This window comes from Vulpes vulpes, chromosome X, assembly GCF_048418805.1.
Source record: "Vulpes vulpes isolate BD-2025 chromosome X, VulVul3, whole genome shotgun sequence".
Taxonomy (NCBI): Eukaryota; Metazoa; Chordata; class Mammalia; order Carnivora; family Canidae; genus Vulpes; species Vulpes vulpes.
In genome coordinates, this window is record NC_132796.1 from 20,377,501 (window position 1) to 20,404,865 (window position 27,365).

Genomic DNA, 27,365 nt, shown 5'->3' on the forward strand with positions numbered 1-27,365 from the left:
ATATTGTATTTTGTGGAAGTGTCATTATGAAATGCTGTCACAAAATTCTGCAAGGCATTTTGGGATTTGTAGTTCAGCATTCAACTGGAAGACCACCAAAGATGTGGGCAGACACAGTAAGGCCTGCTTCAAAGAGGGGTGCTTTATGTGTACAGATTCACCCTACTGTCCTTCAGTGTTCCCTTATTTACCTTACCACTTAGATGCAGCACAGAACATATCTATTGGCAACTGAGGGCTCTGGAGAGGAACCGAATGGTAAAAAAGGAGATTTCCAGAGCCCTCTATGTGTTAGGGCAGCGCTCTTTAATTATAGAAAAGGATTTCTGAGTCTAAAATCAATCTTTTGTAGTCTTGATAATTTTTGTGTGATTTCTTCCTTCAGACATAGTCTCGATTATAACTCTGATATGGGCTATGTCTTCCTTGGAATGCCAAGCAAAGATCATTTTATGCTTTTGAGTCATGGTTATAAATGATGTTGCTTATTTTTTTTTTTGATGTTGCTTATTATACACTCCCAATTCAGTCAACAAAAATTTATTGAGCACCTACCCTGGGCCAACATTGTTACAGCCACTAGGGATGCTGCAAGGAACTTATATTTTAGCATAGGAAGACAGATAATAATAAACAGCTATATGACATGGCAGGGGGTGAGCAGTACCGTGGAGAAGAATTCAGTTGTGGAAGGAGAAAGGGACTGATGTGAGTGGGGCTTAGTCATTATACAGGGTGGTTGAAGAAGTTCTTGATATGACCAAAGGCCAGAAGGATGGGAGCCAGTGTTCCAGGCATGAGGAATGATGAGTATGAGGGGCTGAGGTAGAAGGGTGCTTGGCATATTTAAGGAATAGCATGGATGCCAGTGTGGCAAGAGATGCATGAACAGTATGGAGAGTAGGAAGAGGTTAGGTGAGAGAGATGGGGGTGGGGGGGTGTGCAGACCACTGTAAAGATTTTGATTTATAGGGCAGATGGGGAGCTGCTGGGGAGTTCTGAGCAGAGGAGTGCTATGGTCTGACTTTTAAGTGGATTGCTTTGACTGCTGTAATCCAGGCAAAAGATAATGGCAGCGTGACCAAAAGGATAGCAAGGAAATTTGTGAGAAGTGGTTGAATTCTGCAGGCATTTTAAAGTCAAAACTGATAGGATTTGTTACTCAGATCTTTTATCCCCATGTTATTATATAGAATGAATGTCATAGACATTCCTTCCTGCAGTGTACTGATTCTAAGTTGAATTTTAACACATTTAATAATTACTCACCTAAAAATGAGTGATTTTCAAGGTAAAAAAATTGCATAGTCTTCTTACCCAAATAAATAGTTCTTCCTAAACACAGACTTAATGGTTGAGTGTTTGCCATAAAAAGACAAAAGATTTTTGTAGACCCTACCTGACATAACACTGTCCTTGGTCTTCATATGCTTTTGGGGGCAGGAAATGACTTGTGCTCCACTTTTGCCCACAAGGCAAAATTTCTGGACTACAGACACCACACATACACACTTCTACACACATGCAAGGATCCCTGAAAGTCATGAGAATCACACAGCTGTAATGAGCCATTGTCTCGGATGGGTGTGTGTTCATCCATATGCAGGTGTGTTGAAGGGGTGACAGGAAGTAATTAACAACTGCTATACTAATTTTTAGTATAAACATGTACATAAGTGGTTAGAGAAGGGAAAGATGAGAGATGATTGCATTGCAAAGATGAGATCTAAACTAGAACTAGAAAGATCAGTAGGATATAAATAAGTAGAGATGAGGTGGAACACATTCCTTTGGGTCTCTTCTCTGTCTCTACTTAGAAGCTGGAGAATTTGGTGCCTTCTCCTATCTTTCCCTATATAGTCTATTTAGGTGATGCTCTGACATTAGGAAGACCAGTGTTAGGAAGCTCTGTCGCTTCTACTTTGAACCAGTAAGTTGAAGTTGAATCTTTAGAGCAAACTAATCCATGGTTTAGTTGCCAGACCCCACTTTAGTAGTTATAGATCACAGAAAATCTTCTTGGGCAAATCTTGAGATTAAGAAAATATAGAGAGTATGTTCTATATTCTGTTCCTTGTTTTCATCTTTATTACCTTGTTGTTCCACCAGTCTTCCCTCTCCTCCTCTCCATTTTATATTCAATTCTCCTATAACACAGTATATGTGTTTCTAAACATCACTGAGTGGGGCACCTGGGTGCCTCAGTGGTTGAGCATCTGCCTTCTGCTCAGGTCAGGATCCTGGGATCTTGGAATTCCCACAGGGAGCCTGCTTCTTCCTCTGCCTATGTCTCTTTTTTAAAATAAATAAATAAGGAAATAAATATAATAAAAATCACCAAGTTATGTAAAATGACACAATTACAACTAACTGGTTTATAGGGAAAACACAGAGGTTGGGGCACAACAGAAGCTTCATCGGTGACATGAATAGGAATATAGGAACCTAAAGAAAACAGTGGCATAATTTTACACATCTTAAATAGCTAAGAAAGAAAGAAAATAGATAAGAAATATATAAGTACTACAATAAATAGGGCACTTTATTTTTTTTCTTTTTTCTTTTTAATACTATTTTATTATTTTTATTGGAGTTCAGTTTGCCCACATATAGCATAACACCCAGTGCTCATCCCATCAAGTGCCCCCCTCAGTGCCCATCACCCAGTCATCCCCACTCCCCACCCACCTCCCTTTCCACCACCCCTTGTTCGTTTCCCAGAGTTAGGAGTCTCTCATGTTCTGTCTCCCTCTCTGATATTACCCACTCATTTTTTCTCCTTTCCCCTTTATTTCCTTTCACTAATTTTTTTTATTCCCAAAATGAATGAGACCATATAATGTTTGTCCTTCTTCGATTGACTTATTTCACTCAGCATAATACCCTCCAGGTCCATCCACCTCGAAGCAAATGGTGGGTATTTGTCTTTTCTAATGGCTGAGTAATATTCCATTGTATACATAAACCACATCTTTATCCATTCATCTTTCGATGGACACCGAGGCTCCTTCCACAGTTTGGCTATTGTGGACACTGCTGCTATAAACATCGGGGTGCAGGTGTCCCGGCGTTTCATTGCATCTGTATTTTTGGGGTAAATCCCCAGCAGTGCAATTGCTGGGTCATAGGGCAGATCTATTTTTAATTCTTTGAGGAACCTCCACGCAGTTTTCCAGAGTGGCTGCACCAGTTCACATTCCCACCAACAGTGCAAGAGGATTACCCTTTCTCCACATCCTCTCCAACATTTGTGGTTTCCTGCCTTGTTAATTTTCCCCATTCTCACTAGTGTGAGGTGGTATCTCATTGTGGTTTTGATTTGTATTTGCCTGATGGCCAGTGATGCGGAACATTTTCTCATGTGTTTCTTGGCCATGTCTATGTCTTCCTCTGTGAAATTTCTGTTCATGTCCTTTGCCCATTTCATGATTGGATTGTTTGTTTCTTTGCTGTTGAGTTTATTTTTTTTTATAAATTCATTTTTTATTGGTGTTCAATTTGCCAACATATAGAATAACACCCAGTGCTCATCCCGTCAAGTGCCCACCTCAGTGCCCATCACCCAATCACCCCCACCCCCTGCCCACCTCCCCTTCTACCACCCCTAGTTCGTTTCCCAGAGTTAGGGAACTTTAGTTTGAAAAGGGGCTGAAGTTTGCTTACAGAAGTAAACATCAGAAGGATTGCAGCTTGGGAATCATGGTGAAGTGGTAGAAGGAAGGTTATCTGAAATTGGAAGGAAAGTTGTAACAAACACCAGATGGGGGTGAGTGTAGCTCACAACATAGTGAACTGAAGTAGGTGGTCAGAGTGTGAGTGTGTGTGTGTTTTACATATTTCTACGTGGGTTGGTTCAACAGGGTACAGTTTTCTACATTCATGTAGTGTTTCTTATAGACAGGGTCTAAAATTCATCATATGTTCAGATTATTTTCTGGCATTGGAATAAATTTTAGTTTGCAAAATAAGCATTGAAGGGAACCAATTGTACCTTACTTTATCTTGATAATTTACTGGCACCTTACTTTCCCCCTACTTTATTGTTCTCTCCTCATCCTCATAATGTCCAAAAATATTCTTATTTTTACAAAGACTAATGAGAACATCTATCCACCAGATAATTAAACTTGCTAAATATTGAATATCCTATCTCCAGGATGCTTATGAGAAGTAAAAAAGGTTTTGAAGCCAAGGGTTTCCAAGTATGAGGAACTGAGCACAGACATTTGAGGCAAAACCTAAGTTCTTAAAAAGTAACAATATATTATAGAACTAATAAATTAGTGCTGAAGAAATAGGACATAATTAGAGTTAGGTAAGATTTCTTAGACTTAAATTTTGATCTAGATATTAAAGTTGTGAACATGATTTGGAAAAGTAAAAGGAACTACTAACACCTAGCAAGAATGTGGAACTCCTCCAGGTTTTTTTTCTATTTCTTTTTCTTCATTTACTCAGGCCCCATCCCACAGGTGATCTTATGGTGGCAACAAGCTTCAGCGGCAGTCACCAGGAGCCAAAACTACAAGGAGGGCAAAAACACACTCATTCATTCTCATTCTCATTCTCATTCTCATTCTCATTCTCATTCTCTCTCTCTCTCTCTCTCTCTCTCTCTCTCTCTCTCATAAAGTGAGAGACCCAACTTTTTTCTGGCTGGAAGATAAAAAAACAAGAGAATACTGCAGGGACCTGGAAGGTACCAGGGAGGGAGATCACAGGCAGAGACAACCTCAAGGAAAATAACCCCTTAAAGTTGTTCATGAGCACCTGTGCTCATCCCTCAACCTGGAAGGAAAGGATCTGAGCCTATTGAGCATCACAGAGACTTTGAGAACTGAAAAAAAAGACCACCATCTAGGACTCAGATTGACTACTGGATGATGTGCACATTGGACAGATCCAAAAAACCCTGCAACGGTTTTGAAAACTAAACTGATAGCAGAGCCACAGCCCACAGAAAATGGTTTAAAACTCACAGTCTATACCTAATGAAGTCAATTGCCTGTTAAAACAGAAACATCAACATTCTCCATAGGATTTTAACAAGACCCATAGATTCATAGCATACTATTTCAAATGTCCAGGATACAGTCCAGGAGTACTTAGTATAAAACGAACCAGGAAAATCTGGGCTTGCATTGGAAAAAAAAAATCAAAAATCTTAACAGTGAGATAACACTTTGGGTAGAATCACATGACAAAGACTTTAAAGCAGCTATTATTATACCAGTGTTCCAGTGAGCAATGGTGAACACTTTTGAAATGAGTGGAAAAATACAAAGTCCCTGCAAAAAAAATAGAAGATATAAAGAAGGGGCCAAATAAATGTATTAGAACTGAAAAATATAGTACCCAAAATGAAAACCTCACTGGGTCTGCTCAGTGGGATAATGGAGATGACAGTGGAGCCTGTGAACTTAAAGATAGATCAATAGAAATTACTCAGTCTGAAGAAGAGAGAGAAAAAGATTGTGGAAGGTTGGAGAGAACAGCACGTCAGGGACTCGTGAGATAATAACAGAATCTAACTTTTATGTCTCTGGAGTCCCAAAGAAGAGAACCAGACTGAATAAAATAATTGAAGAAGTAATATGATTGTTGGGATGAGCACAGGGTGTTATATGTAAGTGATGAATCACTAAATTCCACTCCTGAAACTATTACACTGTATGTTAACTTACTGAAATTTAAATAAAAACTTGAAACAAAGAAAGACTGAAAACTTTCCATGTTTGGCAAAAGACATAAATTTAACAATTTAAAAAGCTAAGTAAACCCTAAACAGAATAAACCCAAAGAAATCTATTCTCAGAAGCACCATAATCAGACTTCTGGAAACAAAAAAAAATGAATTAAAAAAATCTTAAAAGTAGCCAGAGAAAAATGATTTATTCTAAGGGAAAATGATTCAAATGATTTATTTCTCATCAGAAACCATGGAGACCAGAGGAAGTGCAAAGTACTCAAAGAAAAGATTTAACTCAGATTTTTATATCTAGCCAAAAAAAACTTTACTCGTAAAGATAAAAGACATTTTCAGTTGAGAGAAAACTGAGAATTCATTGCCAGCAGACCTTCTCTGAAAGAATTGATAAAGGAACTTATTCAGACAAAATGGAAATGGTACTATACAGAAACTTGGAACATCAAGAGTGAAGGAAGAGCAAAAAAGATAAGTATAATAGACTATTTCTCCTCTTGAGTTTTTGAAATAAATTTGATAGGTGAAAGCAAAAATTATACCATTGTCTGATAAAGTTTTTGTTGTATGGAGGTGTAATATGTAAGACAACTGCAACATAAAAGGGAGAGGGAAAAGGCATCTATATGGATTTGTAAATTCCAGTTAATGTGATAACATTTTGATTCTAAGTGCATTGTTATCCTTAACTATAAACTCTACAGAGAGATTTCAAGACATAATTAATAATAAAAAATGTTAAAATACCCCAAAAAAGGGCAGGAAATGGGAAAGAAGAAGGAAAAACAGAAGGAACAACAGCAAACAAATAATGTAAACCCAAGTCTCAATATATCAGTAACTACATAGTCTAAATGTATATACACTAATTAAAAGACATGATCAGAATGGATTTTGTAAATCATGCAACTATAAAGTGTTTCGAGAAACTCACTTGAGGGGCTCCCAGGGGGCTCAGTCACTTAAACATCCAACTCTTGAATTCGGCTCAGGTTGTGATTTCAGGGTCATGAGATTGAGCCCTGTGTCAGGCTGTGCACTGAGTATGGAGCCTGCTTAAGAGTGTGTGTCTCCATCTTCCTCTGCCCACCCCCCCTAAATAGATAGATAGATAGATAGATAGATAGATAGATAGATAGATAGATAGATAGAAAGAAAGAAAGAAAGAAAAACAATTTTTAGAATTTTTTAAAAAGAAACTTCAAATACAGGTAGATTAAAAGTAGAAAAATGGCAAAAGTTATACCACATAAACACTAATCAAAAGAAATTTAGAGTGGCTATATTAACACCAGAAAATTAGACTTCAGAGCAAATAAAATTACAAGGGATAAAGAGAAACTTTACATAATGATAAAAGAGCTAATTCACTAGGAAGAGATAATCCAAAATGTGTATGCATCTAACAACAGTGCTTCAAAATACCTGAAGCAAAACCTGGCAGATCTGAAAGGAGACATAGGCAATCCATAATTATACTTGGCAACTTTAACACTCCTCTCTCAATAATTGATAGAAATAATGGACAGAAAATCAGCAAGAATATAGGGGAACTGACAGCCCAACTGGATCTAATTGATATTTTATAGAATAGTCCACCTAAGAGTAGCTCAGTCCACATTCTTTTCAAGTGCACAGGGAACATTCAGCAAGATAGACTACATTCTAGATCATAAAAGGAGCCCTAATAAATTGAAAAGAATTGAAATCATACAAATTATATTCTCTGACCATAATGGAATTAAACTAGAAGTCAATAAGAGAAAGATAACAAGACAATCTTCAAGTACTTGGAAATTGAACAACAAATTTCTAAATAATCCATGGGTCAGAGAGGGTCTTAAGTAAAATTAGAAAATATTTTGAACTGAGTGAAAATGAAAATAAAACAGTGATTGAGACAATATATACTGTAATGTATACTGTCATACAAAATAGGCCAATTACCAATATTTGAATGCTGACACCATTATTTATTCATCAGAGACACAGGCAAAATCTATAAGATATTCAAATAGCAAGTGTCAAGGAATTGTGTATTCACCTAGTTGTTAAAATAAGCTAGTTAATTTGGCAGGTAAGTATTAAATAATCATAATTAGAATCAGGTGACTTTTTAAGGGAGCAAGTAGAAAACTGAACAAAGTAAGATGATGCAGCTAAAGCGGTGCTTAGAGGGAAATTGATAGCATTAGATGTTTCTGTTAGGGGAAAAGAAAGGTCTCAAATCAATCTGCTTTCTGCCTAAAGAAAATTTTAAAAGAAGAGAAACCCAAAACTAGCAGAAGGAGGGAAATAGTGAAGATCAGACCAAAATTCAGTGAAATTGAAAACAGAAGAGTAAGGGAAAACAATGAAACCAAAATATGGCTTTTTGAAAAGACCAGTAAAATGATAAGCCTCTAGCAAGGCTGACAAAGATGAAAAGAGGGACGCCTGGATGGCCCAGTGGTTGAGCATCTGTCTTCGGTTTGGGGTGTGATCCCGGGGTCTGGGATCGAGTACCGCATCACGCTCCCTGTGAGGAGCCTGCTTCTCCCTCTGCCCCCCCCCCTCTCTCTCTCTCTCTCTGTCTCTCATGAATAAATAAATAAAATCTTTTTAAAAAGAGAGAGAAAAGAAATAATTAGCAGTATCCAGAATGCTAGACTGCCACAGATTCTAAAAGGATAACAAGGACATACTCCCCATATTTGACAATTTAGAGGGAGTGGACCAATTCCTCAAAAATCATAAACTATACAAATCCATTGAAGATAAAATGAATGACCTCAACATCCCTGTATCTGTTAATTGAATTCATAATTAAAAAGAACAAAGTTGGAGCAATCAATACCTCATTTTAAGACATAATAATATGGCTACAGTAATCAAGGCAGTTTGGAAATGGCAATAGGATAGACACCTCAACCAAGAGAAGAGAATAGATTCGCACAAATATTACTGTTTGATTTTTGACAAAGGTATAAAGGCAATTTTAATAGAGAATGTATAGTTCTTTAAACAAGTGAAGTTGAAAAAATTAAGTCTGACCATATGCAAAAGAAATTAACTTTGACCTAAATCTGTTACAAAAATTAACTTCACCTGGGTGACCCAGTGATTGAATCTTGGGTCACCCAGGACCCTTGAGCCTTTGGCTCAAGTCATGATCCTGGAGTCCTGGGATCAAGTCCTGTAACAGGCTTCCTGCAGGGAGCCTACTTTTCCCTCTGCCTATGTCTCTGCCTCTTTCTCTGTGTCTCTCATGAATAAATAAAATCTTTTTTAAAAATTACCTCAAGATATATCACAGGTCTAAGTGTAAAACTATAAAACTTTAAGAAGGAGGCACCTGTGTGGCTAAGTTGATTAAGTGTCTGCCTTAGGCTCAGGTCATGATCCCGGGTTCCTGGGATTGAGCCCTATGTCAGGCTCCCTGCTCAGCTAGAGTCTGCATCTGCCTCTCCCTCTGCCTGCTGCTCCCCCTGCTTGTGCGTGTTTGCTGTCGCTCACTCTCTCTCTTCCTCTTGCTCTCTCGCTCTCTCTCTCTCTCAAATAAATAAATAAAATCTTAAAAAAAAATAAAAAATAGAACTTCAAAAAGTAATACATGAGAGAAAATATTTATGACCTAGGATTATGCAAAGAGTTCTTAGACATGAGACCAAAACCATGATCTATAAAATTCTAGAAATCCATTCGGACTTGATCAAAATAAAAACCATTGCTTTACAAAAGATAGTCTTAAGGGAAGACCGTGATAAACCACTAATTTGGAGAAAGTATTTACAAGTCACATGTCCAGCAAAGGACCTGTATCCAATATATATAACAAACCCTCCCGATTAAACAGTTAAAGCAGACAGTCCAATTTAAAAATAAAATTACTTGAACAGGTTCTTTACCAAAGAGGATATGAGGATGACAAATAAGCATGGGAAAATTTGTTCACCATTACTGGCATCAGGGAAATGCAAATTGAAACTACAAGATAGCACTCCACACCTGTCGGACTCACTAAAATATAAAAATACTGACAGGACCAAATGCTAATGAGGATGTGGCACAACAGAAACCTTCATCTCTTGATGGTGAGAATGTTAAATGGTGCCACCTCCGGAAAACAGTTCAGCTCTTTCCAATAAAGGTAAATACACACATAAACCATATGACCTAGCAGTCCTCCTGGGTATTAACCCTAGAGAAATGAAAACACACACTCATTAAAAAAAAAACAACCGTTCACAAATGTTTATAAGCAGCAGAATTCATAAAAGCCAAAAACTGGAAACAACCCAAATACACTTTAGTGGATAAATGAATAAACCATGGTACTTTCATACCATGGAGTATTACACAGCAATAGAAAGGAATAGACTACTGATATACCCAAACTGGATGGATCTCAGACGCATCGTGCTGAGTGAAAGAAGCCAGACTCATAAGACTACAAACTATATGAACCCATTTGAGGACATTCCTGAAATTACAGAACTGTAGTGAATGATTGAGAATAAATCAGTGGTCGTCATGGATTAGAGAATGGTGTGAATACAAAGGGGCAGCACAAGGAAGTTTGGGGGATGATGGAAGTGTTCTATATCCTGATTGTGATGAGTGTTAACATGTGGTAAAAGTCATAGAACTACACTCCTCTCCAAAGTCGATTTTACTAGGATATCTTTAAAAGTAAAAATTGAAGAAAATCAAATTTCTGTAACCTGGTGATAAGAAGATATAACTCTGCCTTTAGAGATTTTTCAAATAAAAAGATTCCTTTTCTACAAAAAAAAGTTACATGGATTAAATGTCCAGCATTGAGGTCACCATAAAGTAAATCCCAAAGCTGCCAGGCTGAAAACCAGACTCATCTAAACAGAAATGTTTTTGGGAGCCCCTGCTAAGCTGTTTGGAAATCTACACCATGGAGGAAGTATCCGACTATAACAAAAGAAATCTCTTTGGAGGAACAAAACATGAGTATTCTTACTGCTAAAGTAAAAACCAAAGAAAGGTCCTTCCTAACCTTAGCTTAAGAAATGGATGGAATAACCAGAATGGCTAAAATTAACAAGACAGGAAACAACAAATGTTGGCGAGGATGTGAACCCCCTTGCACTATTGGTGGGAGTGCAAGCTGGTGGAGCCACTCTGGAAAGCAGTGTGGAGGTTCCTCAAGAAGTTAAAAATAGAGCTACCCTACGACCTAGCAATTGCACTACTGGGTATTTACCCAAAGATACAGTTGTAGTGAAACAACAGGACACCTGCACCCAAGTGTTCATAGCAGCAATGTCCACAATAGCCAAACTGTGGAAGGAGCCACAATGTCCTTCAACAGATGAGTGGATAAAGAGGATGTGATATATATATCACATACACAATGGAATATTACTCAGCCATCAGAAAGGATGGATACCTACCATTTACATCGACATGGATGGAACTAAAGGGTATTACGCTGAGTGAAATAAGTTAATCGGAGAAAGATAATTATATGGTTTCATTCATATGTGGAATGTAAGAGCTAGTGAAGGACCATAAGGGAAGGGGGAAACTGAGTGGGGAAAGATTAGAGAGGAAGACAAACCATGAGAGACTCCGGACACTGGGAAACAAGCAAAGGGTTGCAGAAGGGGAGGAGGATGGGGGATGGGGTAACCGGGTGATGAGGATTAAGGAGGGCACGTGATGCGATGAGCCTGGGTATTATATGTTGGCAAATTGAATTTAAATAAAATAAAATTAGGAAAAAAAGAAGAAATGAGTGGATTAGATTTGGGCACCAGAGTGTCAGACCACTCCTGTAAGTTCTAACCTTTTAAGAATGTAAAGCCTTAAAAACATGACAGTGTTTTGAATAAGAGAATCTGGATATTGGAGCAATGTGGGATTTTTTTGTTTTTTTGTTTTGTTTTGCTTTTGACGAGGGTAGGTAGAGTTCAAGAAGCTCTGTGTTCTTTTATGCAAGATAAACATCTGTTTGCTTATAGTTCCCATTCTTCTCTCTTGTTTATTGAAGGTGGGAGCGGGCATAGCATCATAGAGAATAAGAAAATTTCAATCCTGATTTGTTTTCTCTTTATCTCACCATAGCCAGCATTCTGGAATCTGTTTCAAACATATCCCTTCCTCTTGGTTAAAGGTGATGATTTAAAAACAAACAGGCCACACGAAGAGAACACAGTGTCTCAATTTTTGTAATAATAATTGGAAATGTAAATTAGTTTCAATCATGTCCCTTTTGTTCTTCTGGTTTAAAATTGCCGATTAAGGTTATTTTACATTCACAACTGTTAAACAGTGTGTCTGAGCAAGGTGAAGTGAATTAAGGTGGAGTTGTATTGGCGGGTGAGACCTCCTATAGGCCTGTGTATGACTGCAGGTTCAGGTTGCCTCCAACAGCGTCTGCCCACTTGTGCTAGCTCTAAAGGGGAACGATATTCCAATAAAGATGTTTTCTTTCATTTTATTTTATTTTATTTTATGTTATAATGGTTGTGATTGTATACCATTTCATATTACGCTTAACAAATTCACATCCTCATCTTCAGCTGGTAATGTACCAGTTTGCTCTTTTTGTTTCTCTCTCGTTGAAGAGCATAGAGTTCTAGCTCCTACTCTGTGGATATACCTCATAGATCTATTAGCATTAAAAAATGTTTGAAAACTCATTCTATGGGTGGGACCACTGACCTTATCCAAAGATAACCCTGGAGTATTGCCACTTTTATCTACTTTATTTTTGAGGTTGCTCTATTAAAGTTTACCTGTAAAAATAGGTTCCATTACTAAGACACTGTTTGAAAACCACTCACCTGGACAGATAAAATTCACAGATAATAAAAACTTGAATTTGTCACCAATCATCTCCACTTCCCATCCCTCTAAACTTTCAGGATGTTCCTAAGAGTAACATTTGACTGATTTCATGCCTGTTTACTCAATATTGGCACAGTGGTTTTTTTTTTTTTTTTTAAATTCAAGAGATCCACTAAATGATCTCTTTTTTAAATACCTAATGTACTTATGGTACATTCCAGTACCATATTACAGAAAGGTGTATTACTTTTTCTCACTTTGCTGGTTGAAAAACTGCTGAGAGGTGAAGTGGTCTAAGGCAGAAAAGGGGAAGAACAAGGATGTGGATTATCTGCATCCAAATAATTGAGCACCACAGTGTGTATATTCAAGGTGGCGGTGACTCAAGTGAGATAGGTGGGTGGTAACAAATGATTTGAGAGAAACAGACCTGCTGGAGCTCAAATAGAGGCACTTCTGTTATAGTCATTGAGAATTACAGAACAATTAGAGCCGAGAGGAATGCAGGAAAAAAAAATACACTTTTTCATGTCCCTGCAACCTGCCAAAGAATCAAATAAGATACAGGCATGATGTAGGCTTAGGAACTAAGGAATGGTTCATTGTTGATCCTTGAATTTGCTCAAACCCCAGATAGAGTGTGATAGAGCATGAAAGATGAGACAAAAAAACAAACTGTGGAATAAGGTCTACATCTGTTGAAGCTGGAATGAAGCCTACCTCAGGAACCTGAGGACATTTTTTTAAGTGAAGGGAAACATTAGTAGGATATATTTTATCAAAGGGCTCCCCATGCTTTGTGACCTAGATGTATAGAGCCTGGGCAGATTTTTTGTTTCTGTTTTTCTGATTTTTTTCAGGTATAATTTCTTAAGTCTCAAAGCATTTTTAAAAAAGGAGATTGCTATTCCCTTCCTTTTAGGTGAAAGCAGTTGAGAGAAAACACATTTATAGCTGTGCGTTTTATTCCAGGGAAAGTCCATTAGCCAGTTTGTGTTTTGTTCAACACTTCTCTGTAGAATGGTGTGGTTTCCCACTGAACGTAGAAGGTAGCCTAGGTAAGCTTTCCATAAGAAAGACCAGGTCTTGAATACAGGCAAGCTTTCTTTCTAATTAAACAAGTATCTAATACTGTAATTTATAATACACTCTAAAAAGAAAGGACAGCACAGTCCGACCAGTTTACGTTGGCTCTGTTTTTGCAATGCTAGTATCATTCTGGCAAATTGGAATAATGTAGACAAGGAATGAGTGAATGATACATTATATATGTTAATACCCTCCCTTTTGTTACTGTTTTATCATTGTTTACCACAATAAATTGGCTAACATTTGAATAGTATATATACAGTGAGTTCTTACTGAATGTTTCATTATACAAAACTTTATGCAGGAAAATCATAAGACATCTGCCATGAGTCTTTGTGTAATGGGTCTCAGTAACTAAATTATGTTAATAGCTACCTGAAATTTCCTGTAGAAAGTTCAAACCATTGGATCCACTAAATGATGTCTCAATAAGTAAATTACTTCTTATCATGTATTATGATGGTGGCTGATTAGGGAAGGGAGTCTATGGCCTTAGCACCTAGCGACTGTGTTGGGTAAGATACATGGATCTGTTTCATTGACTGAGCTGGCTAGAACAAGATAATGGCTAAAGGCAGGCTGACCATTAGAACTGAAAACTAACAAAAACCCATTCTTAACTAATGAAATAGGACAAGGAAGGCATAAATGTTAAATCTGCTTATGTCTACTGTATCTCTCTTCTGTCATGCCATCAATTATAAAACATGCTGATTTAGTAGTAGCATTTCAGGGGAAAAGAAACTTGTTAGCAAGGATAGCAGCCATAAGATAAATCTTTGTTTCAGAAACAGTAAGATGCAATGATAGGTGTCTTAGAATCAAGGCAAGGATATTACAGAGTATTACATTTCAATAATAGCTAAATCAAACTGAATGCTTATCACCAACAAGCAGTACACTTTTCCCAAACACTTCATATGTGTTACCTGTTTAATCCTCATAGCACTCTCATGCATGTTTTACAGATGGGGAGACTGAGGCTTGGAAAGGTTAATTGACTCATCCAGGGACTCCATCTACAGTAAATGTCAGAGCCAGGATTTGAGGCAGTCTTTCCAACTCTAGGAGCCACACAGTTAACCACAGTTTTCTATTTACCCTCTGTTGTTAACGTAAGACCTTATACCAAAGAGAAAGATGGAGAACAGTTAGCAAAAGCTTCTCTAAATCTACCCCTTCACTTTTTTTTATTTTTATTTATGATAGTCACACAGAGAGAGGAGAGAGAGGCAGAGACATAGGCAGAGGGAGAAGCAGGCTCCATGCACCGGGAGCCCGATGTGGGACTCGATCCCGGGTCTCCAGGATCGCGCCCTGGGCCAAAGGCAGGCGCCAAACCACTGCGCCACCCAGGGATCCCCAACCCCTTCACTTTTTAAAGCAGTAACTGACTTCCTCCAGCAAAAAGCAAACAAACAACACTTCTTGAATATTCCTCAGCATCGGTTTTTGTGTTTCTTGTTGTGTCTGTGAGTCATATTCTATGAAGCTATTAGTCACTTTAAAAAACAATTTTGATAGCTACAGTTTCTGTCTTCTAGTAGGTTATAAGACATATAACCTCATTACAGACTGACATACAGACACTAGAACAAAAAAGACTGTAGAGGTACATTAAGAGTTTGTTATAGCCAAATTTAACCCAAAAAAGATTTAAAGCAGACTTATACTGTGTACTATTTCAGACACAATTTTCTCTATTTAAACTCTTAATCTGCGTTATAATTCTCTGAGACACTATTGTCATCCCTGTTTTACAGATGAGGAAACAGGTCAGATACCTTGCCCAAGATCACATGTCTGCTAAAGGGTCCAACCAGGATTTGAATCTAGTCTGGTTCCAGAGTCTATGTTCTTAACAACCACACTACTTACTTCTTTTCCTATTTTTACATTTAGTATTTTAAAATACCTTGGCTTTACTTTAGCATCTTTATTCTAAAACATTTATGCTGCTGGCCTCCTCATCCTGTGCCAGAACCTTGGGAGTCCTCAAGTATTGATGATATAATCCCATCTTCAAAGGGATTACAGTACTTTAAGGAGAACTGACATTTTAGCTATGAAGAAATTAAAGTAAGGAAAATTTGGTTCTATTTCAACTTGTTATTTGTTGGTGAGATGGTGATTAAGTTGTCTTTATTTTTTTACAGTCATTGGTACTGACGTCTTACCACCTCATCTTTTTTTTTAATCACTTGCTTACGTCATCAATGACTTATTTAGAACTACAAGAGTATATTGGTTAGACTTGGCTCTTGAATGAAGTACCCCAAAATTTTTAAAAAGTCAAATTCTTGCAAGTGCCTATTTGGTTTATTTCAGGGAACTTCCCAAAGGCAAATGTTTATAGCTACCAGTTACTTAGGACTCATTGTATGCCAGGTACTATACTCTGTTTCACACATACTATCTCAGTAAAGCCTCATAATAGCACCTTAAGGTGGTTTTTCCTCCCAGTTTACAAATGAGAGGAGAGACTACATGGCCTCTGTGCACCTCAGTTTTTTCATTTGTAAAACAGAGAAAAAGAAAGCTTATTTTTTTAAGATTTTATTTATTTATTTGAGAGAGCATAAGCGGGAGGAAGGGGAAAAGGAGAGGGAGAAGCAGACTCCCTGCTGAGCAGGAAGCCTAATGCAGCACTGGATCCCAGGACCCTGAGATCATGACCTGAGCCAAACGCAGATGCTTAGCCAACTGAGCCACCCAGGCACCCAAGAAAGCTTTTTTATATTCTAATGAGAATTGCTAAATCCAGATGAAAATTATCTTAAGTGAACATACAGAGGTCTGTGTGAAACATAAACTTTAAACTTTTAAGAACTCAACATTTGAAGGGCATCTGGGTGGCTCAGTCGGTTTAGTGCCCAACTCTTGATTTCAGCTAGGTCATGATCCTCAGGGTCTTGATATTGAGCCCTGCATTGGGCTCCATGCTGAGCAGGGAGTCTGTTTGAGGTTCTTTCCCTCTACCTCTGTCCTTCCCCCTGCTCAAGCACTTGCCTGTGTGCGTGCTCTCTCTCTTTCTCTTTCTAAATGAATAGATATATGTGTAAATGAATCTTTAAAAAACTCACATTTGGGATCCCTGGGTGGCGCAGCGGTTTGGCGCCTGCCTTTGGCCCAGGGCACGATCCTGTAGACCTGGGATCGAATCCCACGTCGGGCTCCCGGTGCATGGAGCCTGCTTCTCCCTCTGCCTATGTCTCTGCCTCTCTCTCTCTCTCTCTCTCTCTCCCTCTCTCTCTCTGTGACTATCATAAAAAAAAAAAGATTAAAAAACTCACATTTGATATCTTTCTGATCAAAGGCACAATTTCTAAAAGGCAAAACTCATAATGAAAGTGAACAAAAATCATAAAATTAAATCTACACAGTTAAACATTGGGTCCTCAGTGCAACAATGGTGTGCATTGAAAAGCATTTTATTTTGCTTGGTCACTTTATGCTTGCAGCCTTTACCTCCAGCCCCCAGCTCAGTGCCCTTTGCATTGGCCCTGTGCTTCAATCACTTAGACTTGTGGTGGGCTGTGCCTGAAACATGGCAGTGTGATAGCCTAACTGCATAGCCTACCAGGTGACTGCTGCTCTGGTACACTAAGCAAGTATTTCAGGTTGAAAACTAGCCACAAAGGAACTGATTAACACAGAGAATGGCATGGTTGCAAGAGTATGAATGAAAAGTGGCACATTAAAAAGATCAAGGGGCTTGGACACTGAAAACCTGGAATCAAGTCCTGGCTCTGCCACTTACTAACTGCATGACCTCTTTGAGTCTCAGCCTTCTTATCTATAAAATGAAGATAATCAGAAAAGCTAGTTCATTTATTGAAGATAAAATGGGAGAGAGCATAATGCAAGGGAGACTGATCTGAAGACTAGAAAATGTCAAATGGATATTAATATGCAATGCTAAACTTCATTAAGCATCTACTTCAGTATAGTGTAGTTTAACACAGTCATAGCATTCAAGAAATCTCTGTCAGTTTTAAATAGCATGTCTGACTATATGGACTTAACATTTTTATCTCAAGTGATCCTCTACCAGCATTTCATGTCAAGATGTGAGACACTGCTTGGCAATAAAAAACTGTAGCCTTCTTGACCCTACCTATGAACCATCATTCTACTTTGGACTCTACCCATTTTTCTAAGAGATTATCAAACTAACCATAACTACCCCATTCACTGACCAGATCTGGGATTGTGAACAGATGACTCCACCTTGATGAGCTCTGTAAAATAAGGCAAATAATTCTAGTTTCTTCCTACCTCACAAAGCTTGTTGTAAGGATCAAATACTTTGAAGAGCATAGTGTTCTATACAAGTACAAGGGGCATGCAAAGTAAATTGAATATAATCATCAAAGGCCTCTCAGTGTAGCATCAGAACTAAAACACAAATAATGCTCTTAGAAAATGTAAGGTTAGAATGCCATTAAAAAGTTAAAGAGAGTGGTTGACATGAGAAGGGGGTAGATAAATGGAAATATCCACATTTGACTACAATACAGTATTGAGGGAAGATACCACAGTACCAGATAATAAGCTCCTGCAATCTTACACTGTTTCTCTCCTTCTCTTATGTAGTCTTAGCAGTTAAAACAGCACCTGGCACGTAATAGATACTCAGTTTGTTGGATGAATGAACATTAGTCTTTCTGATCAGTTCAGGTGACTACTGGTGTGAGGGTAGGCTGACTGGCTAATATCCTCTGGCCTGAGTTGGTAATGACTCTCTTGTCCTAGTTTTCCATCTGAGGCAGGACTTGTTCTAAGATGTTACCTAACCCAGAGTTGACCTTAACATCCATGTCAAATTACAAGGCCGAATTTTTGTCCTAAATATTAAGTCTATTTATTTACAGTAGCTATGTACATTTATTTTAGTAAGTGTCGATGTTACTCATCATAGATCCTTAGGAACCAATTATTAAGATACTAGAAAGCTGGGGCTCTGGGTGGCTTGGTCCGTTAAGCATCTGCCTTTGGCTCAGATCATGATCCCAGTATCCTGGGATCAGGCCCCATGTCGGGCTCCCTAATCAGTGGGAGGTATGCTTCTCCCTCCCTCTGCTGCTCTCTTGTGTTCTCTCTTTCTTCCAAATAAATACATTTTTTAAAAAAGATACTAGAAGTCTAACCAAGCATTATAGATGTCCGTTTTGTTATTTTTGTGTGTGTGAGGTGAGAAATGGTACAAAATTTTCATTTTAACAAGGTAGGTAAATTTGGGTGGATATTCCAGGGAAAAGGACTGGTGGCTGCTTTCGTAAAAAAAGGAAACAAGTGGTAGCTTTTTTTTTTCAGTCTAGTTTAGATCAGGAAAGAAACCTTGGAAATTACCTAATTCAGGAAGCCATTTTTTCCATGTAAGGTTTCACGCAGAGCCCCCATCTATAAAACAGATAATTGTTTTTTATCAATATAGATGTCTGTTTTAACTTTATAACTTTCATTTTGTTGTTTCTCAGTGAGAGCACTCGTTAATACGGCGGGGTCTCAGGTGTCTTAAAATTTTGTATGTAGTACATGTGAATATGCCTGTTTTAAATTTTTACAATGAATATATATACTGTAATCAATGAGATGAAACATTCCAGAAGCCTGGAAGGTGTACAAAGGGAACATATTTGAAAAATAATGATTCAGTCATTTATTGATAAGCAGGTTGGAACTATAATCTGTAGAATTCCATTCGGTTTCCACATTTTGCTTCTTGATATGATATTAATGACATTAATTAACACAGTCAACTACTTCAATCCTTCCGGATTTCAAGGGTTTCTCCTACCTGTACATAAATAAATATTTCCAGGCCATCTTAAGGTTCCAGTGGAATCCAAGGTATCTTACAAACCTTCATTTTTATATTATTGTTTCTTCTGATTTGAAATTTTAATTTAAATTTTCCATTATGATATTTATATGTGGTTTTATGAAGGATGGGACAAACGCAAATCTTTCGAGTTTTTTGGGGAGGCATGAGATTAACCTAGAAATATGACATTTAACAAATGGGGCTCTGGGTGGCTCGGAAAACTTTTCGAGGGAGGACAGTAAACTCAAGACAGAGTCCCATTATTGTCTTCAGTCCCAGGAAGGACCTCATGACCAATATTTGGGTATTTCAACATCTGCAGTGTTAAAGCCAGCCCTGTCTCCTAAGATGGAAATTGCCATGTGCAGAATGACTTGATAGAAAATGGTGTACATTCTATATAATCTTCTAACTGCAGAATGCGACCAGTGGCACTTACCCTAAAAAAAATAAATTACCCGAAATTTGCAGCACATTCATATTCAATTTCATCACAGCAGATGCTCATTAGTATGTTGTTATTAATTGGTATTCACTTTAGGTTTTGTTTAAAATGAAGATAATAATTAGGTTTTAATTACTGCATCATTCGTGGGGGGGGTTGTCTGTGGGGAGAGGGATAGAGTGAAATGCTTCTTAAAGCACTGAGATATTTCCTGATGCTTATTCAGCAACGTGTGTTGCCAAAGACTTTAAAAAAATAACTTCATCTTTACCAAAAAATGGGACTAGGATTCTGAAATGAATAAACTGCTGTGTGTGTTTTTTTAAGCCCATCGTTATCAAGAACTTGCTGTAAATTGCTTGATGGACACACTGAATCAGATGATAATGTGCACTACCATTCTTTCTAATCAAATTACCAAAAAGACTTCTTGGAAAAGTAACCCTCATAAGCGGCTGATTAATGAAGTGGTGGCAATGTTTTGTATTAGAACTAATTGAAGTAATTCAAATAAGTTATTTCTGTAGCCTATGGAAATAATTTCCTTTGCAAAGAAGTACAGTGGAGTTGGCAAGCCAGTATTTTTTTCACCCTCTGTTTTTCCATATTTGCAAAATAGCTAAGTTAATACAGATATTGCAAATAAAATGGGGAGAAAACTAATTTGAGTGGCAGGAAAAACAAGAATGCTTGGCTTAATTCTTTCATAATCAAGACTAATAATTTATATAAGGCTTAAAGGTGTATGGAAATTGAGGGGTACTAGAATTCTAAAAGCATCTCTACTAAAACACTAGAAATAGCAGTTTTTAATGGATTCTTGAAAAGGAGGCATTCATATTCTAGAGTTTAAACATATTCCTTAGTTAAATTTTTCTGGAGCACCTATCATGGATATGGCATTGGGTTTTCCAAATATATACAAATTCAGACCCTCTGGAAGCTTACCAGCTAGTTTGGGGAAAGTACAGGACCTATCCTGTGCTGGGTACTTTCCATATGGTATCACATTATCTTTACAACTTTCCTAAAGGGCTTATTAGCCTCATTTTACTAATGAAAAACTTGGGGATCCCTGGGCTCAGCAGTTTAGCGCCTGCCTTCAGCCCAGGGCATGATCCTGGAGACCCGGGATCGAGTCCCACGTCGGGCTTCCTGCGTGGAGCCTGCTTCTCCCTCTGCCTGGGTCTCTGCCTCTCTCTCTCTCTCTCTCTCTCTCTCTCTCTCTCTCTCTCTCTCTCTTTCTCTCTCATGAATAGATAAATAAAATCTTTAAAAAAAACTAATGAAAAACTTGAGGTGTGAATAGGTTAAACAGTGTATCCAAAGTCACTGTAGCCTTTAAGTGATAGAACAGACTTTAAACCAATTCAGTCTGACCCCAAAGCCAGTCTGCCATGGGGAGATACACACCGGCTACATTAGAAATAATTTCAAGGGACTAGTGTTGTATCATTAAGCAAGGTGTTGAGGCTCAATGAGAGATGGGAGATACGCTCTATGAATCCCTTTCTTCCACAAACATTCATTGAGGCCCATCTATATTCCCGGCTCCGGCCTTGGCACCAGCAGTGCAGAGGGGAATACATAGAGTCCCAGCCCTATCGAGCTCACATCCTAGGAGGTACGGGATGATCAAAAACAGTGAGAACTGGGGCACTTGCATGGCTCAGTAGTTTCGTGTCTGCCTTTGGCTCAGGGCCTATGATCGAGTCCCGCCTCTGGCTCCCTGCGGGGAGCCTCTGTCTCTGTGTCTGCCTCTCTCTCTCTGTGTCTCTCATGAGTAAATAAATAAAATCTTATAATAAAAAAACTGAGGACTACCTGGAGTGTGATCTCCAGGCCAGAGGGATGTGCTAAACTATTGGGACCTAGAGGAGAGGCAACTGGGTTTGTCGGGTAGAAAGTGAGCAAACCAAATGCTAGAGGTTTGACAGGCTCCCCAGGAACTGTGGTGACTGTAAGGTCTGATGAGGTAGATAGAAATCAATTTAGGCAGGGCTGGGAGGATAGGCCTGCCAGGAGGGGCAGAATTGCCTGCGCCAGTGTGCAGAGGAGGGAAGGACCACAGGGCCTATGTGCCTGGAGCAGGCAATGGTAAGGAGTGAGGCAGGTGTGGGGACTGGTTGGCATTAGAAGGGCATGCAGAGACCTCTTGAGTAGGTCTGATGGTTTGAGCTCTTTCTGGTAGATGGTGGGGTTACTAGTGGGAGTGTGTGTGTGTGTGTGTGTGTGTGTGTGTGTGTGTGTGACAGAGAGCGAGCGAGCATGCAAGTGTTCGACTGGAGTTGGGGTGGGGGAGCAGAGAGAAATGGAGAAAATCTCAGGCAAGTTCCACACCCAGCCTGGAGCTCAACACAAGACTCGACCTCACAACCCTGAGATCATGACCTAAGGCAAAACCAAGAGTCTACACTTACCTGTCTGAACCATCCAGGTGTCCCCAATAGATATTTTTCAGCCAAGGCTGTTGTAACAAGGCAATTTCCCATTTCTAGACTTGTATCTTATGGTCTCTGTCAGTGCCAGCAGGTTTAGAGTTCTGAATCTGCTTCATGCTGTGATGCCTAAATTCTATCCTCAGCTTTTGCAAAGTAATGGGATTTGATACACCATTGTTGTATTTTAAAATTCTAGTCAGTGCTGGTTTATTTGTGCTCATGGTAGAAGAAGAATCAAGTTTAATCATCAAAAATACTTTGGGGCAATATTTTTGGTATTGGGGCAGCCCATTTTCCTTCCTGATTGACACTGTTCAGGCTTAAACCAAATGGATTTGACTTCTGTCAGTATATACTAGTTAATGTGAGAAGACAGGCCTTGTATGTTCTAGGTTGTATGAGGAAGGTATCTTGAGGTTAAGAGTTTGCTGTGAATAATCTCGGGTTGTGAGCCAAACTCTGCATACCTCAAGGAATTCAATTCAGGAGCAAGTTATGTTTATTTTCAAGTTGATAAAGAGGTAGTTTTAGCTAACTTCTACTCTATCCCTATAAATGAAAGGGAGAGAGAGAATACTGGTTACATTGCCACACAACAGTCTTAGAAAGGCAAAATAAAAGACCATGTGTTATCAGACTAGTTCAAAAGAAAGTCAGTTGAAAATCAATACTGAGCCCACTTTGGAAACAGTTTGGCAGTTGCTACTAAAGCTGAACATCTGCATGCCCCGTGACCCAGCATTTCCACTGCTGGGTATTATAATCAATAGAAATGTACACTTAATGTGCTTCAAGGCGTGTACAAGAATATTCACAGCAGCACCATTCCTAATAGCCAAAAAATTGGAAACCACCTAAATACCCATCATCCATAGAATGGATAAGTAGATTGTGATCTAGTCATTCAGTGGACTATTTTACGGCAATGAGAACAAACTCTTTTTACATGCAACAACATGGGTGAATCTCACAAACATAATATTGAGCAAAAGAAACCAAAGAGTGAAAACTATATGATTCTATGCACATAAAGTTTTGGGTTTGTTTTTTTTTTTTAAGGCAAATCTGTTGTTATCCTTGCAGGGAAGATAAGGAGTAGCTGGCAGGGGAACAAGGGGAGGCCTCTGGGATGCTGGAAATGTTCTGTTTCTTATGGGTGTTGATTACAGAGATGTATTCACTTTGTACATCAAGCTGCACATTTATTATTTGTGCACTTTCGGTGTACAGATTGTAATTCAACAAAAAAAAAAAAACAAATTTAACAACCACTCTATATTTATGTAAGAGAAAATATGTCCTATCCTAATCTTGAAATACCTTGCTTGACAAGCAAGCATCTTCCCCAAAAATGATTCTTAGGAAATCTTCTCAGGCTATTTTACTTAGTGTAATTTCCTTTATCTCAAGCCATGGAGGGATAAGAAGTCTCCATGGTTCTAAAAGTATCTCCAGGGCAGCCCCGGTGGCTCAGCGGTTTAGCACCGCCTTCAGTCCAGGGTGTGATCCTGGAGAGTCCCACGTCAGGCTCCCTGCATGGAGCTTGCTTCTCCCTCTGCCTGTGTCTCTGCCGCCCCCCTCTTTCATGAATAAATAAATAAAATATTTTTTAAAGAATAAAAGTATCTCCAATACAGGTAATACATAGCACAGTAATTCTCATCTTAGACTATGCACCGGAACTACCTAGGAGCCCTTAAAAACGCCCATCCACAGCATTCCACCCTGCATTCTGAGCTAGTTGTTCCCAGGGTGAGGTCTGAGCATTAGTATCGTTTTTTAAAGCTCCCAGGTAATTCCAGTGTGCAGTCAGGTGAAGGACTACTGATCTAGAGCCTCATCAAAAATCTCAGGAGAAAGACCAGATTATAAATGAAACAGAACTACCTTTTCATGTGAGGACACGTTGGCTTGGAGAGAGAATGAAGTTTGCATTGTTTCTAATGTAATCCAATTACAGGATTTTAAAAAAATGTATTAGAACCAGCAGCATTAAAGCATTTTGCTTTTCCATTCATTTCTTCCACAATATTTGCTAAGTGCCTCCTCTGTGCCCAGTGTATCAAAGTGAAATTCCTTCCCTATTCCTATGTATGGGACCCACACTTATTACTCTGTTAACACTCCAAGCATCCAACTTGAATGCAGAGTGTGATACACACAGTAGCTATTTCAGCTCAGCATTGTCCTTAGTAAATCACTACTCGGCCACTTTGGTGCATGATGTTCTAACTATAAAAGAAGACTGAAAGAAGCCTAGGCACCGTGTTGAGTGCAATTTTCACGGAAAGAGCAAGAAATCGAACATTTTAAACCAATAAGTAAAAGCTAGAGAGAGAAAGAAATGTTAAAATATCATCTTATTTTCTTGAAGTATTTTCCATCCAATCTTGTACAGTCAAAATGAGCATTTAAGTGTGGGGGAAAAAACACCCACTGAACATCTCAGAGAAGACTAGAGGGTATCGGGTTTCTTGATTAGAAGAATTTATCATCAAAGGCAAAAGAGAAAAGATGATAATAATAAAAAAAAACCCTCCAAGTGATCACAAATTAATGGTGCAAAATCAAGAAAACAAAAGTAGGTGTTATTCTTGTTCATTTAAACTATAGTTTTCTCCATTTCATGTGTGTTCTTTAAAACCACTTAATTGTATTTGACATTGAAAATCTAATAGGGCCTTTTGTTTTCAGCCAATTTACTAATTGCAAAATATGTCAGAATCAAAAGGGCAGGAAGTGTTGGTATATTTTTTAAAAATATATAACTCCTTTTTAATTTTTTTTTCCTATTTTCCTTATCCATTTAGGCAGTGACTTTCAATTAGCCTGCCTACTAATATCAGGTCACTAAACTCCGTGGCTGACGCTTTATTCCTTCATGTGGGTTGTCACTCGTTTGCTTCAGTTGGCTGGCAAAGGTTGTTGTATATCCATTACCAGCAACACAGCACTTTGCATTTCTGAATTGACAAGCAGCTATATTGACCCAGCGCTTATTATGGGTCAACAGCTGCGTTAACCAACGGAAGGACTGAGGGGCAATTAAAATGAATTGGCAAAAATATATCTTCCTAATTTACTCCAATTTGTTATTTATGCTAACATTGTATGGCTTCTATGGTGACACTAAACAGAATGGACCCAATAATGGCAATTAACATAAAAATATAATGGCTAATCAAATTGACAGCAACTGTTTCTCATCATCTCGACACACAATACATTATCAAAACAAACTATTATGAAGGAGGTAATTTCAGTGTTCTATTCAACCTGCAGCATGTGTGCAGTCAGGGAGATGTGTACCAGCAATTACTGCTGAATCTAAAAAACTAAACAAATAACTTAATCGCTGTCGTCCTCCTTTTTTTTCCCCCAGGAAGCAGTAATCAGGATTCGCTAAAAATAACTGGTGTATAATAGTATAATGATGATGCATATTGTAGAATAGCTAATAAGAAATAAAATAGGCTTCTAGGTGTATACTTTTTAAAATAGGTTCAGGTAAAGAAAGACTCGTGGAAGGAATGAACACAAAAAAAGATAATAGCGCTGGCTGATGAATAGCTCCATGCGGGTTATTCCTGCAGCCTAATATTTATGGATGCCCTTTATAATGGCCAAAGAAGTTTAAAATATGCTAAATTTAGTAACAGATTTTATAATGCAGTTAACAGGAAGGTCAATTGTTGAACTGTAATAACTAAATTTCAGTTATTCCTGCACCAAGTTGAGTTGACTGTGGTTTTTCGTCATTGATAGTGAGCTAGGATTTTTGGATCTAATACTAGGTTACCCAAGAGATTCTCTTCAAAAATAAAGCTGTTTCCATATCCAGTTGTAGGTAGTGGTTTTCCTTAAGTTCCTAGTGGAACTAGTGTGTGGGTGCCACCAGACCCTGCTACATGGTTTGTACAAATGACTTGGACTTGGCTGTCATAGTCATTCATTGATTAATTCATTCAGCCATCTATCTATCTATGGAATGCTTACTGGGTTAGTTAGCTGTATGTATGTTTGTCACTGGTGCCCAATCTGGCACACAATAGGTGCTCATGCGATGTTGGTTGGATTTCATGTTCATCCAAGGCAGCAAGCGAGAGCTGGAAACATGTTTGTTATTTGAGCTTCTCATATGAGAAGTTCTGAGGGTTCACTTGTTTCACCTTGGTAGGACACCCTCACCCCCAAAGAAAACATCAAAGCTCTAGCTCATTGTCTTTCAGCATGAGGGTTTCCCAAGTATCTAACTTCATAGGAAGAAGGAAAGAAAGTTTGTGGGGCAGCTGATTTTAAATAAAAAGAAATGCACTTGAATGTGATTTGCCACATAATTCTTACGTAGGTTGTCGAATTGGCTGCATGTGTTTTTCCCCACACAGGACGAGGTACAGTTGCTTAGGAGAATACACCGTGACTCTAGACCTCCAGAATATCAGTGTTCATTATATGTTTGCTGAATGAAGAGTAGTTCAGGTACATCTCCCGTGATCTGTTGAATTAGAACTTGCCAAAGTCATTAAACATTTGTTTTGACGTGGTTGGGATGAAAAACCTTGGTTATTTCATTTCACCTGATTCTTCTCAGAGGTGATACATTGCCCATTTAGGATTAGCACAAAACACTGGTCAAGATGTTCCTCATGACTATGCCTAATTTACCATGCCATGTCTATGAGCCAGTCCCTGGCAAAGGCAATAGATTTCCACTACAAGTCATAAAATTGGGCTCATAGGATGGCAGTATATGTTAAACAGTTTTCAGAAATAGTTTAGCTTCCTGCTACCATGGACAGGTCCCAGTTAGCACAGTACCACTTTTCCCAATTAACAGTGCAAATTGTCAAGGGTGCATAGGAATTTGCAATTTGACAAAAATCAGTTTTTTGACAGCAGGGGTAATCAGTCTGCAGCTTCGCAAGTAGTAATCTGTGATCGAAGTGGCAGGATTTATTATGAATTATGAAAGGTATGTATGCTATATGAGGGGGACAAATCATTAGTATGATTCTCTCCTTATTCACCCCCTCTTCTTAAAAAAAAGTTGCTTGA

At 38.4% G+C, this 27,365-nt stretch overlaps 1 protein-coding gene across 3 annotated transcripts in view; it reads left to right on the top strand.

The window, feature by feature from the left end:
- POLA1 (DNA polymerase alpha 1, catalytic subunit) overlaps positions 1-27,365 on the top strand; it is a 310,773-nt gene that overhangs the window by 208,400 nt on the left and 75,008 nt on the right. The window lies entirely within an intron of this gene.